Here is a 22,636-nt window from a genome sequence, read left to right on the forward strand (position 1 = left end):
CCACTCTTTTGTATTTTTCATAAGATGGATGACCATTCCATTAAACTCTTCTTTTGGAATATCCAACCTTTTTTTAAATCACTTACTAACATCTACACCCACCCCTAGGGCACTCACACCCACGGCACCATACAGCAGCAACTGAAGATCTCCGCTAAAGAGCCCCTTTATGGGTGCCCGTCGGGTATTGCACCGCCGACCCGACGAGGAGCAAGTCCCTATGATGAAGCATCATAGCACCTAGCTTTTTTGGGTGTGTGAGGACTTTAGTTTCATTTAGGAGAATTCCCCTCCTTCCACCTCCACACTCGTTGTCCTGTCCCCTTTTGGGGAACTGCGTACCCTTCTTAGCTTACAGTATCTGGGTATGTACGCTGGACCCCGTTAAACAGCCCTATCATCCCCCTCTTTTGTTAAGAGAGAGCATATATGAAGCGGCGCCGCTCATCGATGGCTTGAAGTAATTTGATCAGATCAATTCCACATTAAAAGACCTACAGTGGCTGCTACTTCCAGCTTAGATCATAAGCATCACTAATAAAGTCCTCAATAACAAGAACCCCAGCTTACCCGGCAAACAAGCTAGCCACATCCAGGTAACAACCAAGACTTATAGCATGGAGACAAAACAACGCAAGAAGGAAAAAAACAGACAGCAATCTTTCTGCATTCATGCTCCTAGGATCTGGCACAGCATCCCTTTTGACACTCAAAGGGCTATCTCTCTCCATCCTATCGTTATTCAACCTTTCTCTAGAGTCAGCAATATTCCCATCTGCTTGGAAGACAGCTCTGGTCTTCCTCATACTTAAAACAAATCTAACACAGACCGCAAAAAACCTGGCTAAATATCGTCCAATATCCTTCCACACTTTGTTGGGGAAAGTGCTCGAACGCTGTGTAAACAAACAGCTCGTGACATTTTTGGAGGGTCGTGCAAATCTAGATCCTTCTCAATCGGGATTTAGAGCAGCCCACAGCACACAGACTGCACTGGCCGCAGTCACTGCTTCCATCCTCCGTTCTTTGGATGTGGGTGACCCTGCTATGCTTGTGCTGCTGGACTCCGCAACGGCCTTTGATATTGTTTCTCATGCAATAGTGATGAGCAGACTGCATGAGATCGGTGTCAGAGGTACTGTCCTTCAGTGGTTGGCCGACCTTTTAGATAATTATACAGCCTTAAGCATATGTGAATGTACAAGCAATTTCTGCAAATAGTTCTCAAATAAGAAATTCATTGTAACTCTTTATTTTTCCTTGCCTACTGTCAACACGTGTTTCGTCCTTTTTGGCATCTCACCCAATGACTTCTACAGGGCTGGAAATAAAAGAGAAATTCCACACATCTGTCATACAATCTCAATAATCCTCTGTGAAAAGGTCACGGTCCCTACCTTAACGGGGAGGCATACTCGCGCGGGGGCGGGCTCGCCTAACCCAGAATGTGCCTTGTTTCCTCTCCCTAGGAGTTCTTCCGTCTCTCATCCTCTACAGGTACGCCAGGGTTCGAATACGGAAGTCGGGAACCCGGAAGCAGTGCTCCCTGACCCCGGAAGTCCCGGCCACGGCTACGCCCCGGAAGGTAGAAAAACCATCGAACCTCGAGGAACGGGGTTCCAACCCGCGGACTCGTGGCAGGAGACAGCAAGGACGGAACCGGAGCGGAGAGAGAGAAGCGAGGAGAACGAAAGCCGAACTGAAGAAGAGGAGGAGGACGCCGACGGCGACGTGTGGACTGAGGACTGGTGGAGTCCCCAGGAGGTGGCTGGAGAGCGGCCGCAACTCACCAGGGAGTTGCGGCGGGCCACGTGAGTAACCACCATCCGTTTCCGTGTGCCTCTTGTAGATAGTTGTAAATAATTGTAAAGCCGCACAACCCTGAGCACCATAACACTATAAATATATATATAGGCCCCGTTCACATAGAGAGCACCCTGTCACCCCTTTTTTCCCCCCTATCCTTCGGTCTCTTCCACCTCCCCTTCCTGCCCTCCCCCACTATCACCTCTTCCGTAGCCTCACGTCCCGGTGTCGGTGGCAGTTACCACTGCCGAGAGCGACAGACTAACGGCTCTGTGTTTTCTCTCGCCCCAAACCTCCGAGGCCCACCAACGAACATCCCAGACACGACGGAGCAGCTGAGAGGGAAGACGCACACCGCCCGGACGACGTCAGCCCAGCAGTCAGAAGCCGTCCACCACCCTTCCCGACCCGACTTCTTCTCTTCTCCGGACCCCATCAAGGATCCCCGTGGCCCCCTTCCTGTGACTCTGTTTCCTCCGGACTGTGTCAACAATAAAACCACTTAAACATAGCGCACTATATCAGGCCTCCCCGCTTGTTATTCCGGCCCGCCGAAGCCCACACTCCACAACTGGTGTCAGAAGTGGGATTTCCTGGAGGCATGGAGGCCGCCGTCAAGAAACTGGCGGACAGCCAGGAACTGCTCGGACAAATGATGGAAAAGTTCCTGAAAACTGCAGAGGACGACCGTGGTCAACTGCACGATGTGCTGAAGGGGCAAGGCATGGCCCAAGATCAGGCCCTCGGGAAGCTCACAGAGGCCATGGGGCAGCAGAGGCCCGTGGCACCCTTACCTTCAGTCGTCCTACAAAAATACGTAACAGGTGAAGATCCAGACTTTTTCTTCACTAACTTTGAACGACTGGCACAGGCAGCCAATTGGCCTGTGGATCGCTGGGGCCATTACTTGGGCCCTTTGTTGACTGGTGAGCTACAGTCCGCCTACCAACAGGCCAACCTGCAAGGGCTGACCCCGTATGCGGACATTAAGACCTGCATCCTCGAACGCCTAGGGATTGATGAGGACTCCTACCGGATACGCCTGAGACAGGTTCGAGAAGGGCCACAAGAAACCCCACGGGCTCTCTCTTACCGCATCCAGGACCTGACCACTCGGTGGTTGAAACCCGCTACGGCCACTAAAGAGGAGATCGTGGCAAAAATCAATCTGGAACAGTTCCTCGCTTCTCTTCACCCGGCCACCCAAAAATGGGTGCGCCAGCATGCACACTTGACACTGGACAGGGCGGTAGAAATAGCCAGTGCCTACAGCAAAGCCCAAGAAGTGCAGAAAATGAAAGAGGAACACCTCCCTCGCGGCCCACATACCGGTCACATACGTTCCCCTCGACCTCTTGTCCCCCGGAAGCCGGATCCGGTCCCTTTTGTGCCCTACCCAGTGATGCCTCGACCCCACCCTCCCGGACCTCAATGCTATCACTGTGGGGGGTTCGGTCACATCGCTCGTCATTGCCCGCAGAAGGAAGAGCCCATGGAGGTGGGTGTGTCCCGGGCTTATGTATGCCTCACCTCAGGAGCCTCACCCCCACCGTTCAGGTGTCCGGTTAAGATCAACGACCACCCCCTGATGGCTCTAGCGGACACCGGATGTAGACACAGTGTTTTGCGACCTCAGGACATGCCGACTCCAGTTGGACCTGTCACAGGGTCCGTGGCCATCAAGTGTGTACACGGAGACACTAAGAGTTACCCCACAGCCCGGGTCTCTGTACGGACCAACACCGACAGTGAAAGGACACTGACCGTGGGACTAATACCGAACCTGCCCGAACAAGCAATCCTGGGCAGCGATTACAGTGGTCTCCCTCTCCTTTTGCGAGACACTACTTGTTCCCTGGAACAATGGTGGAAAGAAGCTCCGTTTGCGCACCAACCCACCCAGAACCCCACAGCAACGAGACCGCATAAAACCAAGAATCAGAAGAAAAAGGAAAGAAGAGGGTACGTGGGAGCGTATCCAGTGCAAGAAGCGCTGCATCCCTGGGAGACAGACCGTGAATTCCGGGCAGCCCAACAGGAGGATCCAGTGCTACAGCATGCCTGGGGGCAGGCCAAAGACAACGAGGACCCGCTACATGTATGTCCCTACTTCTTTCGTTCTGGAGGCTTGTTGTATCGGAAGGCAGGACCACAACAAAAACCCCAATTACTTATTCCTGGTCCCTTCCGGGACAAGGTGTTATTTCTGGCCCATAGCCATCTCCTGGGAGGCCATTTCGGTGAGGAAAAGACCGGACAGGCAATACTCGAGAAATTCTACTGGCCCGGGGTATATGGCCAAGTGAAACAATACTGCAAGGAATGTGCTATCTGTCAGAAGAACAGCCGCTACCGACCCCCTAAAGTACCCCTCCGTCCTCTTCCCCTCATAGACATACCCTTCAGTCGCATAGGGATGGACCTTATAGGTCCGATGTTGCCATCCAGGAGCGGCTGTAGGTACGCCTTGGTGGTGGTGGACTATGCTACGCGCTTCCAAGAGGCCGTCGCCCTGAAACAACCCACCACCCAAAATATAGCCAAAGCCCTGCTGTCTATCTTTGCCCGGGTGGGTTTTCCCCGGGAAATCTTAACAGATCAAGGGACCCCGTTTGTATCTTCCTTAATGCGCCAGGTATGCTCCCTGTTAGGCATAAAGCAGATAAGAACCTCGGCGTACCACCCACAGACCGATGGCCTGGTCGAACGCTACAACGCCACCCTGAAAGCCACCCTTAAAAAGCTCTTGGGGTTGGAAAGCAAGAGGTGGGAAGAGATGCTGCCTCTGGCTTTATTTGCTATCCGGTGCAAAACACAAAGCAGCACCGGCTATTCCCCGTACGAGCTGTTGTATGGGAGGCCTCCCCGTACACTGTTGGACATGGCTCGCGAGGCCTGGGAGGCGGAACCCGACCGTACCCGACCCCTGCCCGAGTACGTGGACAATTTGAAAACCCACCTAACCCAGATCCGAGACATCGTACGACAGAACATGGAGAGAGCCCAAACAACCCAAACACAACAGTACGACAAGAGGGCCAGGACGAGGACCTTGGCGATCGGAGAGCTGGTGTTATTGCTCCTACCGTCCTCGGATCACAAGCTCCTAGGACAATGGCAGGGTCCGTTTCCCGTCATCAGACAGGTGACCCCAGTGACCTACGAGACCGAGACCGAACCAACCCGAGGTGTTCGCCAGATCTATCATATCAACCTCCTGAAAAAATGGGAAGGTCCCCGCCCAGTCCTCTCCAGTGACCAGACGGATACTCCTCTACCCTTTGATGGATGCATTGACTCGGACCTGCTCCCTGCATTACGTAATGAATTAAGACACGTCTTGTCCCCTGTACGGAACGTCTTCTCCTCACTTCCCGGACACGCGAAGTCAGAGGAACACGCCATCCAGACTGATCCCGGAGTGACCGTGAGACAAAGACCTTATCGTGTCCCAGAGGCCCGTAGAAACATCATAAAGAAGGAGACAGAACAAATGCTGCAGATGGGCATTATCGAGCCATCGGTCAGCAGTTGGAACTCGCCGATAGTCCTGGTCCCCAAACCCGACGGCTCGGTGCGTTTTTGCATTGACTTTCGGGAAGTAAACAAAGTCTCGCGATTTGATACCTATCCCCTTCCACGGGTCGACGAGATGGTGGAACGGATAGGCGCAGCAGAGTACATCAGTACGCTCGATTTATGCAAAGGGTACTGGCAGATACCCCTGAAGGAAGACGACAAGAGGAAGACCGCCTTCTCTACCCCTGATGGCCTGTTTCAATTCCGGGTGATGCCTTTCGGACTGCACGGAGCCCCTGCAACCTTCCAGCGAGCCATGAACCGAGTCCTACAGCCACACTCCAAGTATGCGGGAGCCTATTTGGACGATATAGTCATACACAGCAATTCATGGGAACAACACCTGGGGCACCTCCGAGCGGTGGTGACTTCTCTGGGTATCAGCGGATTCACCATAAACCCGACTAAAACGACATTAGCCGCTCGAAGTGTCAAGTATCTGGGCTATCTTCTGGGCGAAGGTCTTATCCGTCCCCAGGATAACAAGATAGAAGCCATTCGGTCCATACCGTTCCCCACAACCAAGAAAGAACTAAGGGCCTTCCTGGGGCTACTGGGCTATTACAGACGGTTCATTCCTAACTTCTCCCAAACCGCTGTTCCCCTGACGGACCTCTTGAAGAAAAGTAACAAAACCGAAGAAGCCCTACGGCATCCCGCGGTCCCAGTAAAACAAGCCTTTGAACGCCTAAAGCAGGCCCTGATATCAAAACCCGTCCTCGTAAGTCCTGACTACAGCCAACCATTCATCCTACAAACGGATGCATCCGACCAAGGGTTGGGGGCCGTCCTATCCCAAAGAGACTCTTGTGGAAACGAAAAACCCATATTGTACATAAGCCGGAAACTCTACCCCCGAGAAATGAACTATGCCTGTATTGAGAAGGAGGCTCTGGCTATAAAATGGGCCGTGGATAGTCTCCGCTATTACCTCGAGGGAAGGGAATTCGTGTTGTACACAGACCATGCCCCCCTGGCCTGGATGGCCCGAAATCGAGGACACAACAACCGTGTCCTCAGATGGTTCCTTTCCCTCCAGCCCTATAGGTTCAAAACCGAACATAGGAAAGGGGCCGACCAGGGGAATGCGGATTACCTCTCCCGATTTCCATGTTCTTTCCCCCCCTCTAGAAAGACAGCTAGGGAAAGGGGATGTGAAAAGGTCACGGTCCCTACCTTAACGGGGAGGCATACTCGCGCGGGGGCGGGCTCGCCTAACCCAGAATGTGCCTTGTTTCCTCTCCCTAGGAGTTCTTCCGTCTCTCATCCTCTACAGGTACGCCAGGGTTCGAATACGGAAGTCGGGAACCCGGAAGCAGTTCTCCCTGACCCCGGAAGTCCCGGCCACGGCTACGCCCCGGAAGGTAGAAAAACCATCGAACCTCGAGGAACGGGGTTCCAACCCGCGGACTCGTGGCAGGAGACAGCAAGGACGGAACCGGAGCGGAGAGAGAGAAGCGAGGAGAACGAAAGCCGAACTGAAGAAGAGGAGGAGGACGCCGACGGCGACGTGTGGACTGAGGACTGGTGGAGTCCCCAGGAGGTGGCTGGAGAGCGGCCGCAACTCACCAGGGAGTTGCGGCGGGCCACGTGAGTAACCACCATCCGTTTCCGTGTGCCTCTTGTAGATAGTTGTAAATAATTGTAAAGCCGCACAACCCTGAGCACCATAACACTATAAATATATATATAGGCCCCGTTCACATAGAGAGCACCCTGTCACCCCTTTTTTTCCCCCTATCCTTCGGTCTCTTCCACCTCCCCTTCCTGCCCTCCCCCACTATCACCTCTTCCGTAGCCTCACGTCCCGGTGTCGGTGGCAGTTACCACTGCCGAGAGCGACAGACTAACGGCTCTGTGTTTTCTCTCGCCCCAAACCTCCGAGGCCCACCAACGAACATCCCAGACACGACGGAGCAGCTGAGAGGGAAGACGCACACCGCCCGGACGACGTCAGCCCAGCAGTCAGAAGCCGTCCACCACCCTTCCCGACCCGACTTCTTCTCTTCTCCGGACCCCATCAAGGATCCCCGTGGCCCCCTTCCTGTGACTCTGTTTCCTCCGGACTGTGTCAACAATAAAACCACTTAAACATAGCGCACTATATCAGGCCTCCCCGCTTGTTATTCCGGCCCGCCGAAGCCCACACTCCACATCCTCACCTTGTCACATAATGTGCATTTGTCTTATGTCAAAAGGAAAGTGCCCATGTAGTGGAAACCTAAGCTTCAATGCCATGTCTAAATTAATATGAGTGGCTACATCTCACAGCCATTGGCAAGCATTGATAAACATTTTCTAAAATGGAATTCAAAGGTGTATTCATCATACATAGGTAATCTTGTGTGTCTTGTGCTAATTTTCCCTCCATCAACCAAAATCTAATTAAATTATTAGACTTTTTAGATATCCGGGCTCAAATAATCACCCTGGGTCCATTCAAATCTCATCTGGTTCCATCTCCAAAGGAGGATCGCGGGCTCATCATTGAGCCCGACGCTGTTTAACATCTATGTCGCTCCTTTGGTTCCGATCGTTGAAGCATCTGCATTTGAAGACATTTCTTATACCGACCATACCCAGTTGATGATCTCCCTAGGACAGAACATTGACGGAGACATACACCGATTTCAAGATTGTGTTGGAATATTGCAGCGTGGATGTCTAAGAACTGTCTTCAGTAGAACAAGAGTAGACGCAGGTCCTGCTGGTTGGCAAAGCCCAACATCTGTGGTCTCCTGACTGGTGGCCTCCTGAGCTGGGGTCAGTCCCCTGTCCAAGACAATCTGCAGGAAACCTCATTAAAATAGACCAGGAATTGGCTTTGAAAAGCCACACAGCCACTGCAATATGAACATGCTTTGTTACCGTGCAGCTTCTGAGGAAAGTTTTTTCCCGACTTCTATCATTGGCAAGGAAACATTTGGTCCGGGCTTAGGTAATTAGTTGTCTGGAATATGGTAACACTTTGCTTATGGCAGCAAACACTACCCTTCTGTCCAAAACAGGTTTTTAAAGATTTTCTGAACATAATGAGGTTCGGACAGCTTTTAATCGAGATGGGTAGGCTGTTCCAAAGTTTGGTCACTCTTACCAAGAAACAGCTGCCGCCCCAACGCACCTTTTTGAATATAGGTGCCTGCAACAACTTGTGACTGACCGATCTAAGATTCCTCGTAGGGGCATAGTATTTTATTCTAGAGGTCAGGTAGAGTGGACCTCTGCCGTGAAGTGCATTAAACCTGTTTTCAGTGAATCTGGGGGAATGAAAGCTCGAATCTTTCTGATCAGCTTAAGTGTAGCCCAGAACCTTGCTGTGAGGGCATTGATCTGACTATTAAATGTTAACCGATCATCGAAAATCAACCCAAGGTTTCTGACTTTGGAGACAGGTTGGGGACACGCACCCAACTCAGAAGGCCACCATGTCGGTGACCAGCCCAGAGGGTTAGTTCCCAAGAGTAGAACCTCTGTCTTGCTGCCGTTCAGTTTCAGACAGTTTGCCTGCATCCAGCTATACACTTTTGACATACAGATGTTAAAACGGTTTGCCACCTCGTTTTCATCGTCGGTGATTGACACCACAATTTGTGTGTCATCGGCATAGCTGATTACAGAGAAACCATACTGTCTGATTAAGGCCGCTAGTGGAGCCACATATACATTGAAGAGCGTAGGGCTCAAAGATAATCCTTGAGGCACTCCACAATGTAAATTAAAAACTTGTGTACTGGTACCTCCCACTTCTACTCTGAACGATCTTCCAGTTAGATAAGATAGTAGTAGTTCCAGTGACAAACTTTGCACACCCAGCTCAGACAGTCTAGAGATGAGGATGTTAGGATTGACTGTATCCGATAGATCTAACAGTATTAAGGCGGCCTTCCCGCCTCCATCCAAAGACTGCCTGAGCTCCTCACTAGCTGTCACCAGAGCCGATTCCGTCCCATGCCCTTCTCTGAGTCCGTTCTGGGAGTGGTCCAACAAACTGTTTGAGGAGATGAAGGTAGAAAGTTGAAAATTAAGGGCCCGATGTAGGTAAATCTCATTTACCGACTCTAGAATACCGAATTTTACCGATTCGGTATTCTAGATTCAGTAAATGAGATTTAGGTAAAAATTTGTTTATTTTTACCGAATCGGTATGATTCGGTAATTACCGAATCGGTATTTACAGATTCGGTAATTGCCATTGATTCCTATTGGCCTTGAGGCCCATAGGAATCAATGTCAATTAGCGAATCTGTAAATACCGATTCGGTAAAATTACCGAATTGTCAAGGGGGACAGGGTGTCACTTTGACACCCTGTTTCACCCCTGATTCTGGCTTGTGTGCCATGTGGCACACATATATGACCTAAGGGTGTACATGCACAGATTTGCATATACACAGGTATTCGTTATTTACCACCAACTAATAGTTGGTGGTAAATAAAGAATCCTTAAGGCCCTGTGGCACTGTTTTCAGTGCCACTTACATCTCAAATTACCGATTCGGTAATTTACAGAATCTGTAAATTTACCGATTCTGTAAATTTACCGATTCGGTAAAATTACCGATTCGGTAATTTATAAGGCCCCATACATCTGAAACTCCAAATACTGGTTGGTAACGGCCAAAATCGGACGTTACCGACCGGTATTTGGCCACCTACATCTGGCCCTTAGTATTTTCTCCAGGACCTTAGCACAGAATGGATTTCTGGAGATTGGGCGATAGTTATTGGCATCGTCAGTGCTCAAGTGAGGTTGTTTTAACAGCGGAAGCACCGATGCTCCTTTCCATGCCAGAGGAAACTTTCCGTGCTATATGATTCCCCTAAATATATCCATCAGATGGGTGCTGAGCTCTTCAGCACATAGTTGATAGATCTTGGGGGGTGGGCAGGGATCCGAGGGAGCTCCAGATTTGATTTCTTTAATGGTTTGCAAGATTTGATCCCTACAGGGTGGGGGAAAAGAGAAAATCTGAGTTTCTATTATGGGGAGGGCGTTGGTATTGGGCTCAGTAGGAATATTGCAAAAAGTGTCATAGATTGCTTGCACTTTATCAACAAAAGCCTGCCCCAAAGTATTACAAAAATCAGCACTATCACTTGAAATCTCTTTCTCTGGGATTTTTGCTAATTTTTTGACCGTTTTAAAAAGTTCTTTATTCGAATTATTGGCTACTGTGATCTTATCCAAGTAATATCTACTTTTTTCCTCCTTAATCAATTTTTTATATGAAGACAAGGACTGTGCATATTTCTTTTTTAATTCCATACTATAACTTGATCTCCATAGTTTTTCAGTCCTTCGGCACAATTGTTTGTGAAGCCTTAAAGCCTCTGAGAACCAAGGTTCCGAAAGAATGTTCCTTTTTGTCGAGGAAGTGAGAAAAGGTGCAGCTTTATTGGCCGCCTGGGTAATCCAATCACTAAGATTGTTAACCGCTAAATCCATGTCTAGCTCCGGCTTGGGTACATTCTTTAAAAGGGCAGTGTGGAAAAGGTCCTGATCCATTTAGTCCCAATTTCGATAGGAAAAGGATAGTGGTGACACAGATTTACTATGTACTTTGGCAGAAGCTTTGATTAAAAATGGTATTACTATATGATCAGACCATTCCACTGGAAGGACTTTGTCAATACTAATCAGAGGATTGGACGTAAAAATGCCATCCAGAATATGTCCCGCATCATGGGTACCTTCTGTGACCAGTTGTTCCAAGCTTAGCCCAGCCAGTGCTTCCACCAGGTCCCTACTGCTAGTACAAAGGCTCTCCAGATAGTGATTAAAATCCCCCAAGATAGTATAGCTAGCATAATTTATGCTAGATTCTAAAAAAGGGGTGAGAATGTCTAGCAGCGGGTGATGAGCTTTGGGAGGGCGATAGATTAAAAGGCCATTGAGAGAATCATTATGGTTCAACAGAACCTGAAATTCCAGCAGTTCACAGTCAGAAAGAGCCTTGTTTTCAAAAGATGCTGTCTTACCAACAAAGTTTGATGGGCAAATCTCCTTTGTATCTGGAATGAGAATTACGTTATCATTGTCCTGCTCGCACACGACAAGGCACTCTGACCATTCCTCGGGTTCATGCCTCGAGATATGGGTGCAGAGCGGTCTCCTACACTGGAGGGAGGCATGGAACCAGCTCCCATTCTATAGCCGCTTCTGCTCGGATTTTGTTAAATTAAAACAACTGTTGAAAACTTGGCTGTTTCGGTTATTAGGTGCAAGTTATGTGTAGGCCAAGTGCCGAGATACACCTCCAGGTGTGATTCATTTCGCTTTATTAAATGGATACAGCATAACAGCCACCCTCTTGACTGATGGACCATATCTTAACCTTGTCCCATGCAGGTGCCAGCCCCATGCAGGGTCTGTGAGAGAGAACAGACAACCAAAGAAATGATCACAGTCTGTGACAGGAAGAGCGCAGAGCCCAACCCCCTGTGACAGGGAATAGAGTCACAGCGAGAGAGCCGGGTTCCAGGCCTTTCCGGGGTCTGAAGCAAGAATCAGACACCGGCCTCTTACGGGGTCTACAACAGAAAACATGCAACAGACTCATAAAGGGTCTGTGAAAAGCAACCTGTCAGAACAAGAGAAAATACAACAGCTGTTTACAGGGTCTGCAACAGGGAACAGGCACCAACCTCATAGAGGCAGCAGCAGCTGGGAACAGGCAGGATTAGTGAGAGAGAAGGCAACATGCTGATGCACAGTCTGCAGCCAGGAACAGGCAGAGCAGGAGAGCAGGCACCGACCCCAAGCATGGTATATGGCAGGATGGCAGCAGTCAGATTGAGACCGTGAACAGTAGGGGCAAAGGTTTTGGCGCAGAGTCCATGTGACAAACTGCTTCCATTTTACTATCCTGGCCCGGGATATCATCTCGTGCAGGAGATCCGGACCACGAGTTCCTTACAAGTGCTTTACTTCTGGTGTGCTGCTCTCCAGCAGAGTACGAGGCTGAGATCCACCCATAGTGGTCCTACTTTTAACCCAAGTGGATCCCCCTCCCATGACCAGCCCATGACACTACTAAAGGCTTGTGGCGGATGAGTATAGTAGTGTGGTAGACGTCGCCTCAAACTCAGATCAATGAGTGACTGATACTACCTTCTGACTCTGTGTAGTTTGTCATCCCTGGGCTCCAGCCGACTCTATGACTTGGGTAGCATACATGTTGTGACACAGATCTGTATAGCGCTGTATTACAAATAACAGTACCTCACAGTGCTGTCAGGCGCATGTACCTTCAGGTCCAGGCCTATAGGATGCAGTGCTTGTGGACATGTGAGGTTCAAGTGTGCTGCAGTGGGGGCCTCTGAGTGTGAAATGCTTTCTGTTGTAGAGTCTTTCCGAGTCTTAGATGTAGTCAGTGCCTACAGTCTTCCTTCTCTTTGTATCCCCCCCCAACACTTTACTGCTTCTTCTGTCCCCGCCCTCTATTAGAATATTTTTAGGGCCAAGTATAACATTCTGGGTTGAATATCTATCATGATGGAAGGAGAGATGATTTGCGGTTCACTCACAAGTTCACATGTTCCCTACAAAAGTCTGGGGCTAACTATGAATCTGCCTGAACAGTTGCACTGGAGCAAAAAATCCCAGGACAGGATATAAACTGTCCTATTTTAACTCTCATTAGCTCTGCACAGCACTGAGAGAAAGGAAAAGAGCAGAGGCATGAACCTTATCTATCTCCCGCCTACAGGAGGCGCTAGACCCCAGGACTGAGGATGAAACTCTGTAACTGCTGCTGAAGGACTCAGGAGGTGGACTGCCTGCTAGGAGAGGACTTGTCCTGATCACCCAGAGCCCAGTCCAGGGCTCAGCACCTAGAGGTGAGGAGGTTGAAGACTCTGAGCTTCCCAAAACCAGGAGCCTGTGATCGCAGCCCAGCCCGATGGTCATTCATCTTGTAAGGGGTCCCCAAAGCCAGCGAGCAACAAGCAGCCAAAGCTACAGGAGATCTTCACTTTGTGTCCAATGACGATGTAAGTCTAGCGCCTGGACCCTGCACTTCCGTTTCTGTCTGCTGAACACTGCATTGCTGGGGAGTCATCTGCACAGGTGCTCTTGGGAGCCTGTGACCTACACATTGCATTGCTGGGAGTCATCTGCACACATGCTCGTGGGAACCTGTGCACTACACATTGCATTGCTGGGAGTCATCTGGACAAATGCTCTTGGGAGCCTGTGCACTACACGTTGCATTGCTGGTGAGTCATCTGCACAGGTGCTCTTGGGAGCCTGTGACCTACACATTGCATTGCTGGGAGTCATCTGCACAGGTGCTCTTGGGAGCCTGTGCACTACACATTGCATTGCTGGGAGTCATCTGCACACATGCTCTTGGGAGCCTGTGCACTACACATTGCACTGCTGGGAGTCATCTGGACAGTTGCTCTTGGGAGCCTGTGCACTAAACATTGCATTGCTGGGAGTCATCTGCACAGTTGCTCTTGGGAGCCTGTGCACTACACATTGCATTGCTGGGAGTCATCTGCACACATGCTCTTGGGAGCCTGTGCACTACACATTGCACTGCTGGGAGTCATCTGCACAGATGCTCTTGGGAGCCTGTGCACTACACATTGCACTGCTGGGAGTCATCTGCACAGATGCTCTTGGGAGCCTGTGCACTACACGTTGCATTGCTGGTGAGTCATCTGCACAGTTGCTCTTGGGAGCCTGTGCACTACACATTGCACTGCTGGGAGTCATCTGCACACATGCTCTTGGGAGCCTGTGCACTACACATTGCATTGCTGGGAGTCATCTGCACACATGCTCTTGGGAGCCTGTGCACTACACATTGCACTGCTGGGAGTCATCTGCACACATGCTCTTGGGAGCCTGTGCACTACACATTGCATTGCTGGGAGTCATCTGCACACATGCTCTTGGGAGCCTGTGCACTACACATTGCACTGCTGGGAGTCATCTGCACAGATGCTCTTGGGAGCCTGTGCACTACACATTGCATTGCTGGGAGTCATCTGCACAGATGCTCGTGGGAACCTGTGCACTACACATTGCACTGCTGGGAGTCATCTGCACACATGCTCTTGGGAGCCTGTGCACTACACATTGCACTGCTGGGAGTCATCTGCACACATGCTCTTGGGAGCCTGTGCACTACACATTGCATTGCTGGGAGTCATCTGCACAGGTGCTCTTGGGAGCCTGTGCACTACACATTGCATTGCTGGGAGTCATCTGCACAGGTGCTCTTGGGAGCCTGTGCACTACACATTGCATTGCTGGGAGTCATCTGCACAGGTGCTCTTGGGAGCCTGTGCACTACACGTTGGATTGCTGGTGAGTCATCTGCACAGTTGCTCTTGGGAGCCTGTGCACTACACATTGCATTGCTGGGAGTCATCTGCACAGATGCTCTTGGGAGCCTGTGCACTACACATTGCACTGCTGGGAGTCATCTGCACACATGCTCTTGGGAGCCTGTGCACTACACATTGCATTGCTGGGAGTCATCTGCACAGGTGCTCTTGGGAGCCTGTGCACTACACATTGCACTGCTGGGAGTCATCTGCACAGATGCTCTTGGGAGCCTGTGCACTACACATTGCACTGCTGGGAGTCATCTGCACACATGCTCTTGGGAGCCTGTGCACTACACATTGCACTGCTGGGAGTCATCTGCACAGATGCTCTTGGGAGCCTGTGCACTACACATTGCATTGCTGGGAGTCATCTGCACAGATGCTCGTGGGAACCTGTGCACTACACATTGCACTGCTGGGAGTCATCTGCACACATGCTCTTGGGAGCCTGTGCACTACACGTTGCATTGCTGGTGAGTCATCTGCACAGTTGCTCTTGGGAGCCTGTGCACTACACATTGCATTGCTGGGAGTCATCTGCACAGATGCTCTTGGGAGCCTGTGCACTACACATTGCACTGCTGGGAGTCATCTGCACACATGCTCTTGGGAGCCTGTGCACTACACATTGCACTGCTGGGAGTCATCTGCACACATGCTCTTGGGAGCCTGTGCACTACACATTGCACTGCTGGGAGTCATCTGCACAGATGCTCTTGGGAGCCTGTGCACTACACATTGCATTGCTGGGAGTCATCTGCACAGATGCTCGTGGGAACCTGTGCACTACACATTGCACTGCTGGGAGTCATCTGCACACATGCTCTTGGGAGCCTATGCACTACACATTGCATTGCTGGGAGTCATCTGCACAGATGCTCTTGGGAGCCTGTGACCTACACATTGCATTGCTGGGAGTCATCTGCACAGATGCTCTTGGGAGCCTGTGCACTACACATTGCACTGCTGGGAGTCATCTGCACAGATGCTCTTGGGAGCCTGTGCACTACACATTGCACTGCTGGGAGTCATCTGCACACATGCTCTTGGGAGCCTGTGCACTACACATTGCATTGCTGGGAGTCATCTGCACAGGTGCTCGTGGGAACCTGTGCACTACACATTGCACTGCTGGGAGTCATCTGCACAGGTGCTCGTGGGAGCCTGTGCACTACACAGTCATCTGCACAGGTGCTCTTGGGAGCCCGAGCACCTCACATTGTATTGCTGGGAGTCATCTGCACAGATGCTTGTGGGAGCCGTGCACCGCACATTGCATTGCTGGAAGTCATCTGCACAGGTGCTCTTGGGAGCCCGTGCACCACACATTGCATGGCTGGGTGTCATCTGCACAGGTGCTATTGGGAGCCCGTGCACTACACATTGCATTGCTGGGAGACATCTGCACAGATGATCTTGGGGGCCTGTGCACTACATAGTGCATTGCTGTACATCTTCCGCTGTGTCTGATGCCCTTATATTCCATAAAAAGGGGACACCTCCGTCAGTACCATGGTCATGCCGACCCATATCCCTGATAAATTCAGATACGAAGGTATACTCAAAGGTTTTAGCTACACGGCTCCAGAGAATCATAGCCGGCTTGGTCTCTCCATGGCAGCATGGATTTGTGCCAGGAAGGGGAACAACGGATCACACTCGGCGAGTAATATCTCTGCTAGATCTAGCTGCAGCCAGGGGGGGCGGTCTGACTGTGATTCTCTTGAATGCTGAGAAAGCCTTTGATAGAGTGAAGTGGGAGTATCTGTGGGCGGCGTTAGCAGAACGAGGGTTGGATCCAAAAATGATAACAGCAATCAAGGCAATGTATTATAATCCATCGGCTAGATTACACATGATGGGAATGGCATCAGATCCGATAGAGGTAGCAAGGGGCACTCGGCAGGGTTGCCCATGCTCTCCAATCTTGTTTGCTATATATCTTGATCCATTTATCAGACAGGTAGTTGAGAAAGTAATGATTGACCCCTATGTGATCAATGGGTATGAGACAAAAATACTCGCCTACGTGGATGATATTGTGGTAATTACATCAAACCCCGAAACGACAATGGTAGAAATAGAGAGAATGGCAGAGGAATTCGGTAGCAGATCAGGTTACTGTCTGAATAAAGAAAAGGCACAGATAGTCTGCACCGAACAGGGAAATTTTCAAGATCAGTGACAGACAGATAGTGCATCCTGGGCTAATAATATCGACACTGTGCTACAAGAGATATCCACTGAGCTACGACGGTTGGATAATCTGCATTTAACATTAGTAGGCAGGATTAATCTCCTAAAAATGAAGATCTTCCATAAAAAACTTTATTTATTTCGAGCAATTCCTTTAGAACTCCCGCGCTGTACATTTCAGAAATTGAATTCAATTTTCTCTAACTTTATTTGTAGCTACCAAAAAACTTGGAGAGCTTTGAAGACATTAACATTGCCAAGGGAGAGGGGGGGATTGGCTGCTCCAAACCTATTTTACTATTATCTGGCAAATTTCGTATTAGGAATGGGCGATCTATTGAGTGCAGATGATAGCGAGAGTGAGGATAAAGGGCCATCAATCTATCAATTAGCTGTGGGGAGAGAAGCAGCAGGGCTCCTGCTCAGACAGCTAGAACCTAGGTTTTATAAAAAATCCCAATCCAAATGCTTGAAAGCAGCTAAGTCGGTTTGGAACAATACCCGACGATATGGAGAAAACAGAATCAAAGTGGGCATTTAAGCTGGGGATGAGGATATAGACATTGATATGTCAATTATAGTGGGAAAAAAAATATTTTTGGCCGCAAATCTTCAAACCTAACATTATAAAATGGTGTTTAACCTATATTATACTCCAGCAAAACTCTTTGGGGGGGGAAGAGATAATGATCACTGTCAGCTCAGTCCGGCGCACAGTACACATATGTTTTATGCATGCACATGCCTGACTCCTCTAATAAAGGGGATAGAAAGATTCTGGTATGAACTAATGAACTGTACAATTAAGATTAATGCATCAGTGATGCTCTTTGGGTATGATGGCCAATCTGAGTTAATATCTGCTCATAGGGACTTTGTTTTTGTCTCAATAGCGGTTGCAAGACTATTAATAGCTACAGCGTGGAAAGACCCGAATCCACCTGTATATACTGCCTGGCTACACCGCCTATTGAATATATCTAATATGGAAATGCCACTTTATAAAAACAAGGGCTATCGAGCCAAGAAGAGTGGGGAGAAGATGTGGGCCCCCTTAGCAAAATGGATGGGAAAAGGCCAAGATACAGTAGAGGATAGAATGGGTATAGGTTAAAGTAAGACACTAGGAATAGTTTAATTTTGTTGAAGCAAAACTGTAAGGTTATTTCTGTTAGTATTTCTATTTATGAATGGATTGTATTAATGTTCGTATTTCATATTTGTTTGTTTTTTCTTTTTGTTTTGGAACTAGCTGTATAAACAAATTAATTTGAATGTACCTAATGGCTATTAAAAATAAAACAAAATAAAATGATGCCCTTGTGAGCCTGTGTGCTACACATTGCATTGCTGCACATCTTCCGTTGTGTCTGATGCCCTTGTGAGCCTGTGTACAACACCCTACATTGCTGCATCAAGTCTTCTGATACCAGTAACTGTCACTACCACACTGAACCCTACAGGTACCACGTGAGATCCAAAAACACCCACACACATCCAATGTTCTCTTTAATTTTTTTCCTCTGTGTGCTGCAACCATGGCTATGTGCCCCAGGAACCAAACCGCGCGTGTCTGCGGCGCCAAATGGCACTCAAAATGTTTACTTTACAAAGTGAAAACATGGTGCATTTTTACACATACAGCGCCACAATAGGGGTCTTAAGGGCAGTTTGCAAATTGGATAAGCACGCCATGACATGATTTGGTTAAACTGGCCCGTTCTGCCCTCTGTTCCACTCGTTTTTCCCTCGTTTTTGTTCCCCTCTGCCCACTGTTACAATCTTTTTTTTGTGCCTTTCTGCCCTCTGTTCCACTCGATTGTTGTGCCTTTCTGCCCTTTGTTCCACTAGTTTTCTGTGCCCTTCTGCCCTCTGTTCCACTAGTTTTATGTGCCCTTCTGCCTTCTGTTTCACTCGTTTTCCCCTTTTTTGTGCTCTTCTGCCCTCTGTTCCACTCGTTTCCCCTTTTTTTGTGCCTTTCTGCCCTGTTTCACTCGTTTTCCCCTCGTTTTTTGTGCCCTTCTGCCCTGTTTCATTCGTTTCCCCCTTTTTGTGCCCTTCTGCCCTCTGTTTCACTCGTTTTCTCCTTTTTTTGTGCCCTTCTGCCCTCTGTTTCATTCGTTTCCCCCTTTTTTGTGCCCTTCTGCCTTCTGTTTCACTCGTTTTCCCCTTTTTTGTGCTCTTCTGCCCTCTGTTCCACTCGTTTCCCCTTTTTGTGCCTTTCTGCCCTGTTTCACTCGTTTTCCCCTCGTTTTTTGTGCCCTTCTGCCCTGTTTCACTCGTTTTCCCCTTTTTTTGTGCCCTTCTGCCGTTTTCCCCTTTTTGTGCCCTTCTGCCCTCTGTTTCATTCGTTTTCTCCTTTTTTTGTGCTCTTCTGCCCTCTGTTTCATTCATTTTTCCCTATTTTTTTTTGCCCTTCTGCCCTGTTTCACTCGTATTCCCCTTTTTTTGTGCCTAACTACCCTCTGTTTCATTCGTTTTCCCCTTTGTTTTGTGCCCTTCTGCCCTCTGTTTCACTGGTTTTCCCCTTTTTTGTGCTCTTCTGCCCTCTGTTCCACTCGTTTTCCCCTTTTGTTTGACCCTTCTGCCCTGTTTCACTCGTTTTCCCCTCATTTTTTGTGCCCTTCTGCCCTCTGTTTCACTCATTTTCCCCTTCTTTTGTGTGCCCTTCTGCCCTCTGTTTCACTCGTTTTCCCCTTTTTTTGTGCCCTTCTGCCCTTTGTTTCACTCGTTCTCCACTTCTTTTTTGTGCCCTTCTGTCCTCTGTTTCACTCGTTTTCCCCTTCTTTTGTGTGCCCTTCTGCCCTGTTTCACTCGTTTTCCCCCTTTTTTGTGCCCTTTTGCCCTCTGTTTCACTCGTTTTCCCCTTCTATTTTGTGCCCTTCTGTCCTCTGTTTCACTCGTTTTCCCCTTCTTTTGTGTGCCCTTCTGCCCTGTTTCACTCGTTTTCCCCCTTTTTTGTGCCCTTTTGCCCTCTGTTTCACTCGTTTTCCCCTTCTATTTTGTGCCCTTCTGCCCTCTGTTTCACTAGTTTTCCCCTTTTTTGTGGCCTTCTGCCCTCTGTTTCACTCGTTTTCTCCTTTTTGTGTGCCCTTCTGCCCTCTGTTTCATTCGTTTTCCCCTTTTTTGTGCCTTTCTGCCCTCTGTGTCACAGCTCTTGTGTGCTGTGAGGACGCGGGGCAGACTCTGGCCTTTTGTTTAAGTTTTGCTGTTAATCGGAGCCTGTGAAGGGGCTCAGATTAACATCAATTCTTAAACAAAAGGCCAGAGTCTGCCCCGCGCTCCCACATAGCCGCAAGCGCCACATGCCCTCCCCTCCGCCTCCTTACCTGCACGCCTTACGACCGCTACGCCGCATTCGCCCCACTCGCTTCTTTCAAAGTGGCCGGCGGCGCGACGCCCTGACTGTGTGCGCGCTCCACGCGAGGTGGGGCGTGCTGACGTCAGGAGCGGTGCGGGCGCGCCCTAGAGGGAACGGTGCACACATCCCTTCTGATCTTCTGCAGCCGCCTCTGTGGCTCATGATATACACCTGTTGTCTCAGCGCTCCGACAGCCACACTGTGTGCTCTTTCCAGTTTCATATATAGGTTTCACAGAGTGCATTCACTTACGATCCCTAAACACCTACAAACATACCTTGTGATTTTGGGCAGTCTTCTCTAGGGGATCCATTTTGATCCCTGAACACCCACAGACCTATATTGCACTCTTCTGCAGCCTCTTCTATGAGGCTCATAGTGTTCCACCTATGACCCCTAAAAGCAGGCGTAAATAACTTGTATTCCCCTGTGGGAGTCAGAGGATGTCTTTGCTTGTGAATCCTGCCCTCCCTCATATATAGAATAAGCTCTTGGGTACCCTTCTCTATTGGATCCACAGGGTGAACAGTGACCTCTTAACCCCCGAAAACATACTTTCTATCCTCTTAAAGACTTAATAAGTGACTTCACTTGGGGTACCTGAAAACTGACACACATACCTTGTGCTCCTCTGCAGGTTCTTCCTCTGTGGAACTTACACTGGTTTCACTTGTAAATCCTAAACACCCACATACACTCCTCGCACAGACTTCTCTTTGGGGCCCGCAGGTGCATTATGACCTATAAACAATCACATACACACCCAGAGCTCTTGGTAGCCTCCTCTGTGGACTCTCGGGTGTCTTTTGATTCCCTGTGCATCCATGGACGTACCCTGTTCTCGTCAGCAGTCTCCTCAATGGCACACAGACAGGTAGAGTGACTAGATGACGCCATGTCACAAGGACTCAAACTCTCCATTTCTGGGATTCTCGGAGTTGTGTTCGTGGTTCATTTTACCGAATCCTGATGCTTCAACACCCCAGATAAAAATGATATATAAAAGAAAAGTCCGGGAATGGAGAAAATGGTGGTCCAGCAACACAGAGCCATCTGGCCACCCTATACAAAGGGTGACCTTTGACCTCTGAACACTCACACACACAGCTTGTGCTCTTCAGCTGCCCCTGGGTGTGGCTCACCAAGTGACTGCGTTCCCTGAATTTTCACAGCCATACCTTGTGCTCTTCACTTGTCGTTCCTAAACACTCACACACACCTTGTGCTTGCTTGCAGGTTTTTCATTGGGGCTCAGTGTGACTTTGTGATCCCTGAATGCCCACAGACGTGCGTTGTCCTCTTTTCCAGCCCCCTCCTTTGAACAATCTATTAGCCCTAAAATCCAACTCGGATATCTTGTATTCCTTGGTATGATTCCTTGCATGTCTTCATTAGTGAGCTCTGAGCACCCCCTCACATAACTTGTGCTCTTTGACAACTATCTTTATGGGACGCACAGGGTGCCTTTGATCACTGAAGACCCAGAGACACTGTAACTTCTGAAGGCCTCCAGGAGTGTATTCACAAGTGAATCCTGAGCACACACACCCTGTGCTCCTCTGCAGCCGACTCTATGAGGTACACAGAGTGGCTTGTGACCTCTAAATACTTTCACACATAGCACATGCTTTCTGGCTGCCTCCTTGATGGGGCTCACGGAGTGACTTCGTGATCCCTGAATGTCCACAGACATAGCCTGTGATCTTCAATTGCAGTTCCAGAGCCCAGACACACACACACCTTATAATCGTAAGCAGGTTCCCCAATGGGGATCATAGTGTGAATTTGTGACTCTGATCCCTGAATGCCCACAGACTCACCTTGTGCTCCTCTGCAGCCTTCTCTAGAGGACTTGCTGAGTGTGTTTTATGCTCCTCGGACTCCCAGCAGACCAAACATATCATCCTCTGATCCTCTGCACAAAACAGCCCCTGTTTCTCTTGATGTTTCTCGCACAGATTCTCCTCCGGGGGTCTCACGGGGGGCAGATGAAGCTGTTTCGCAATTTCCACCACGTTCCCCAGTTGCCTGTTGGGCCTGAGGTTTTCCACAGAAGATGTTTCCCTGCACTGTGGACAGGGGAAGTTTCCATCTCTTCCCTCCCAGCTCTGGGTGATGCAGGAGCGGCAGAAGTTGTGTCCACACTCTATAGTCACCGGATCAGTAAAATATTCCAAACAGATGGAACAAGTGGCCTCTTCCTTGAGGTTCCCGAGCTGAGCTGCTGCCGCCATGATGCAGAAACGCAGGAAGTGAAGGTAAGTTTCATTTCTCCCTCTGTGTGCTCTGGGTGTGTCTGTGCGTCTGTCCCTCTCTGTGTGCAGTGGGACTTTCGGGATCATGTTACTGACA

General features: G+C 49.5%; 1 protein-coding gene across 2 annotated transcripts in view; it reads right to left on the reverse strand.

Moving 5' to 3' along the window:
• The window catches only part of LOC144754217 (E3 ubiquitin-protein ligase TRIM7-like), a 376,582-nt gene extending 356,263 nt beyond the window's left edge, over positions 1-20,319 (reverse strand). For both annotated transcript variants that reach the window (XM_078641804.1, XM_078641803.1), the window contains exon 1: positions 20,253-20,319. The gene's annotated coding sequence lies outside the window, so the exon portion shown is untranslated. The remainder of the gene's footprint in view (positions 1-20,252) is intronic.
• Positions 20,320-22,636: the final 2,317 nt, after the last annotated feature.

Source organism: Lissotriton helveticus, chromosome 5_1, assembly GCF_964261635.1.
Source record: "Lissotriton helveticus chromosome 5_1, aLisHel1.1, whole genome shotgun sequence".
Lineage (NCBI taxonomy): Eukaryota > Metazoa > Chordata > Amphibia > Caudata > Salamandridae > Lissotriton > Lissotriton helveticus.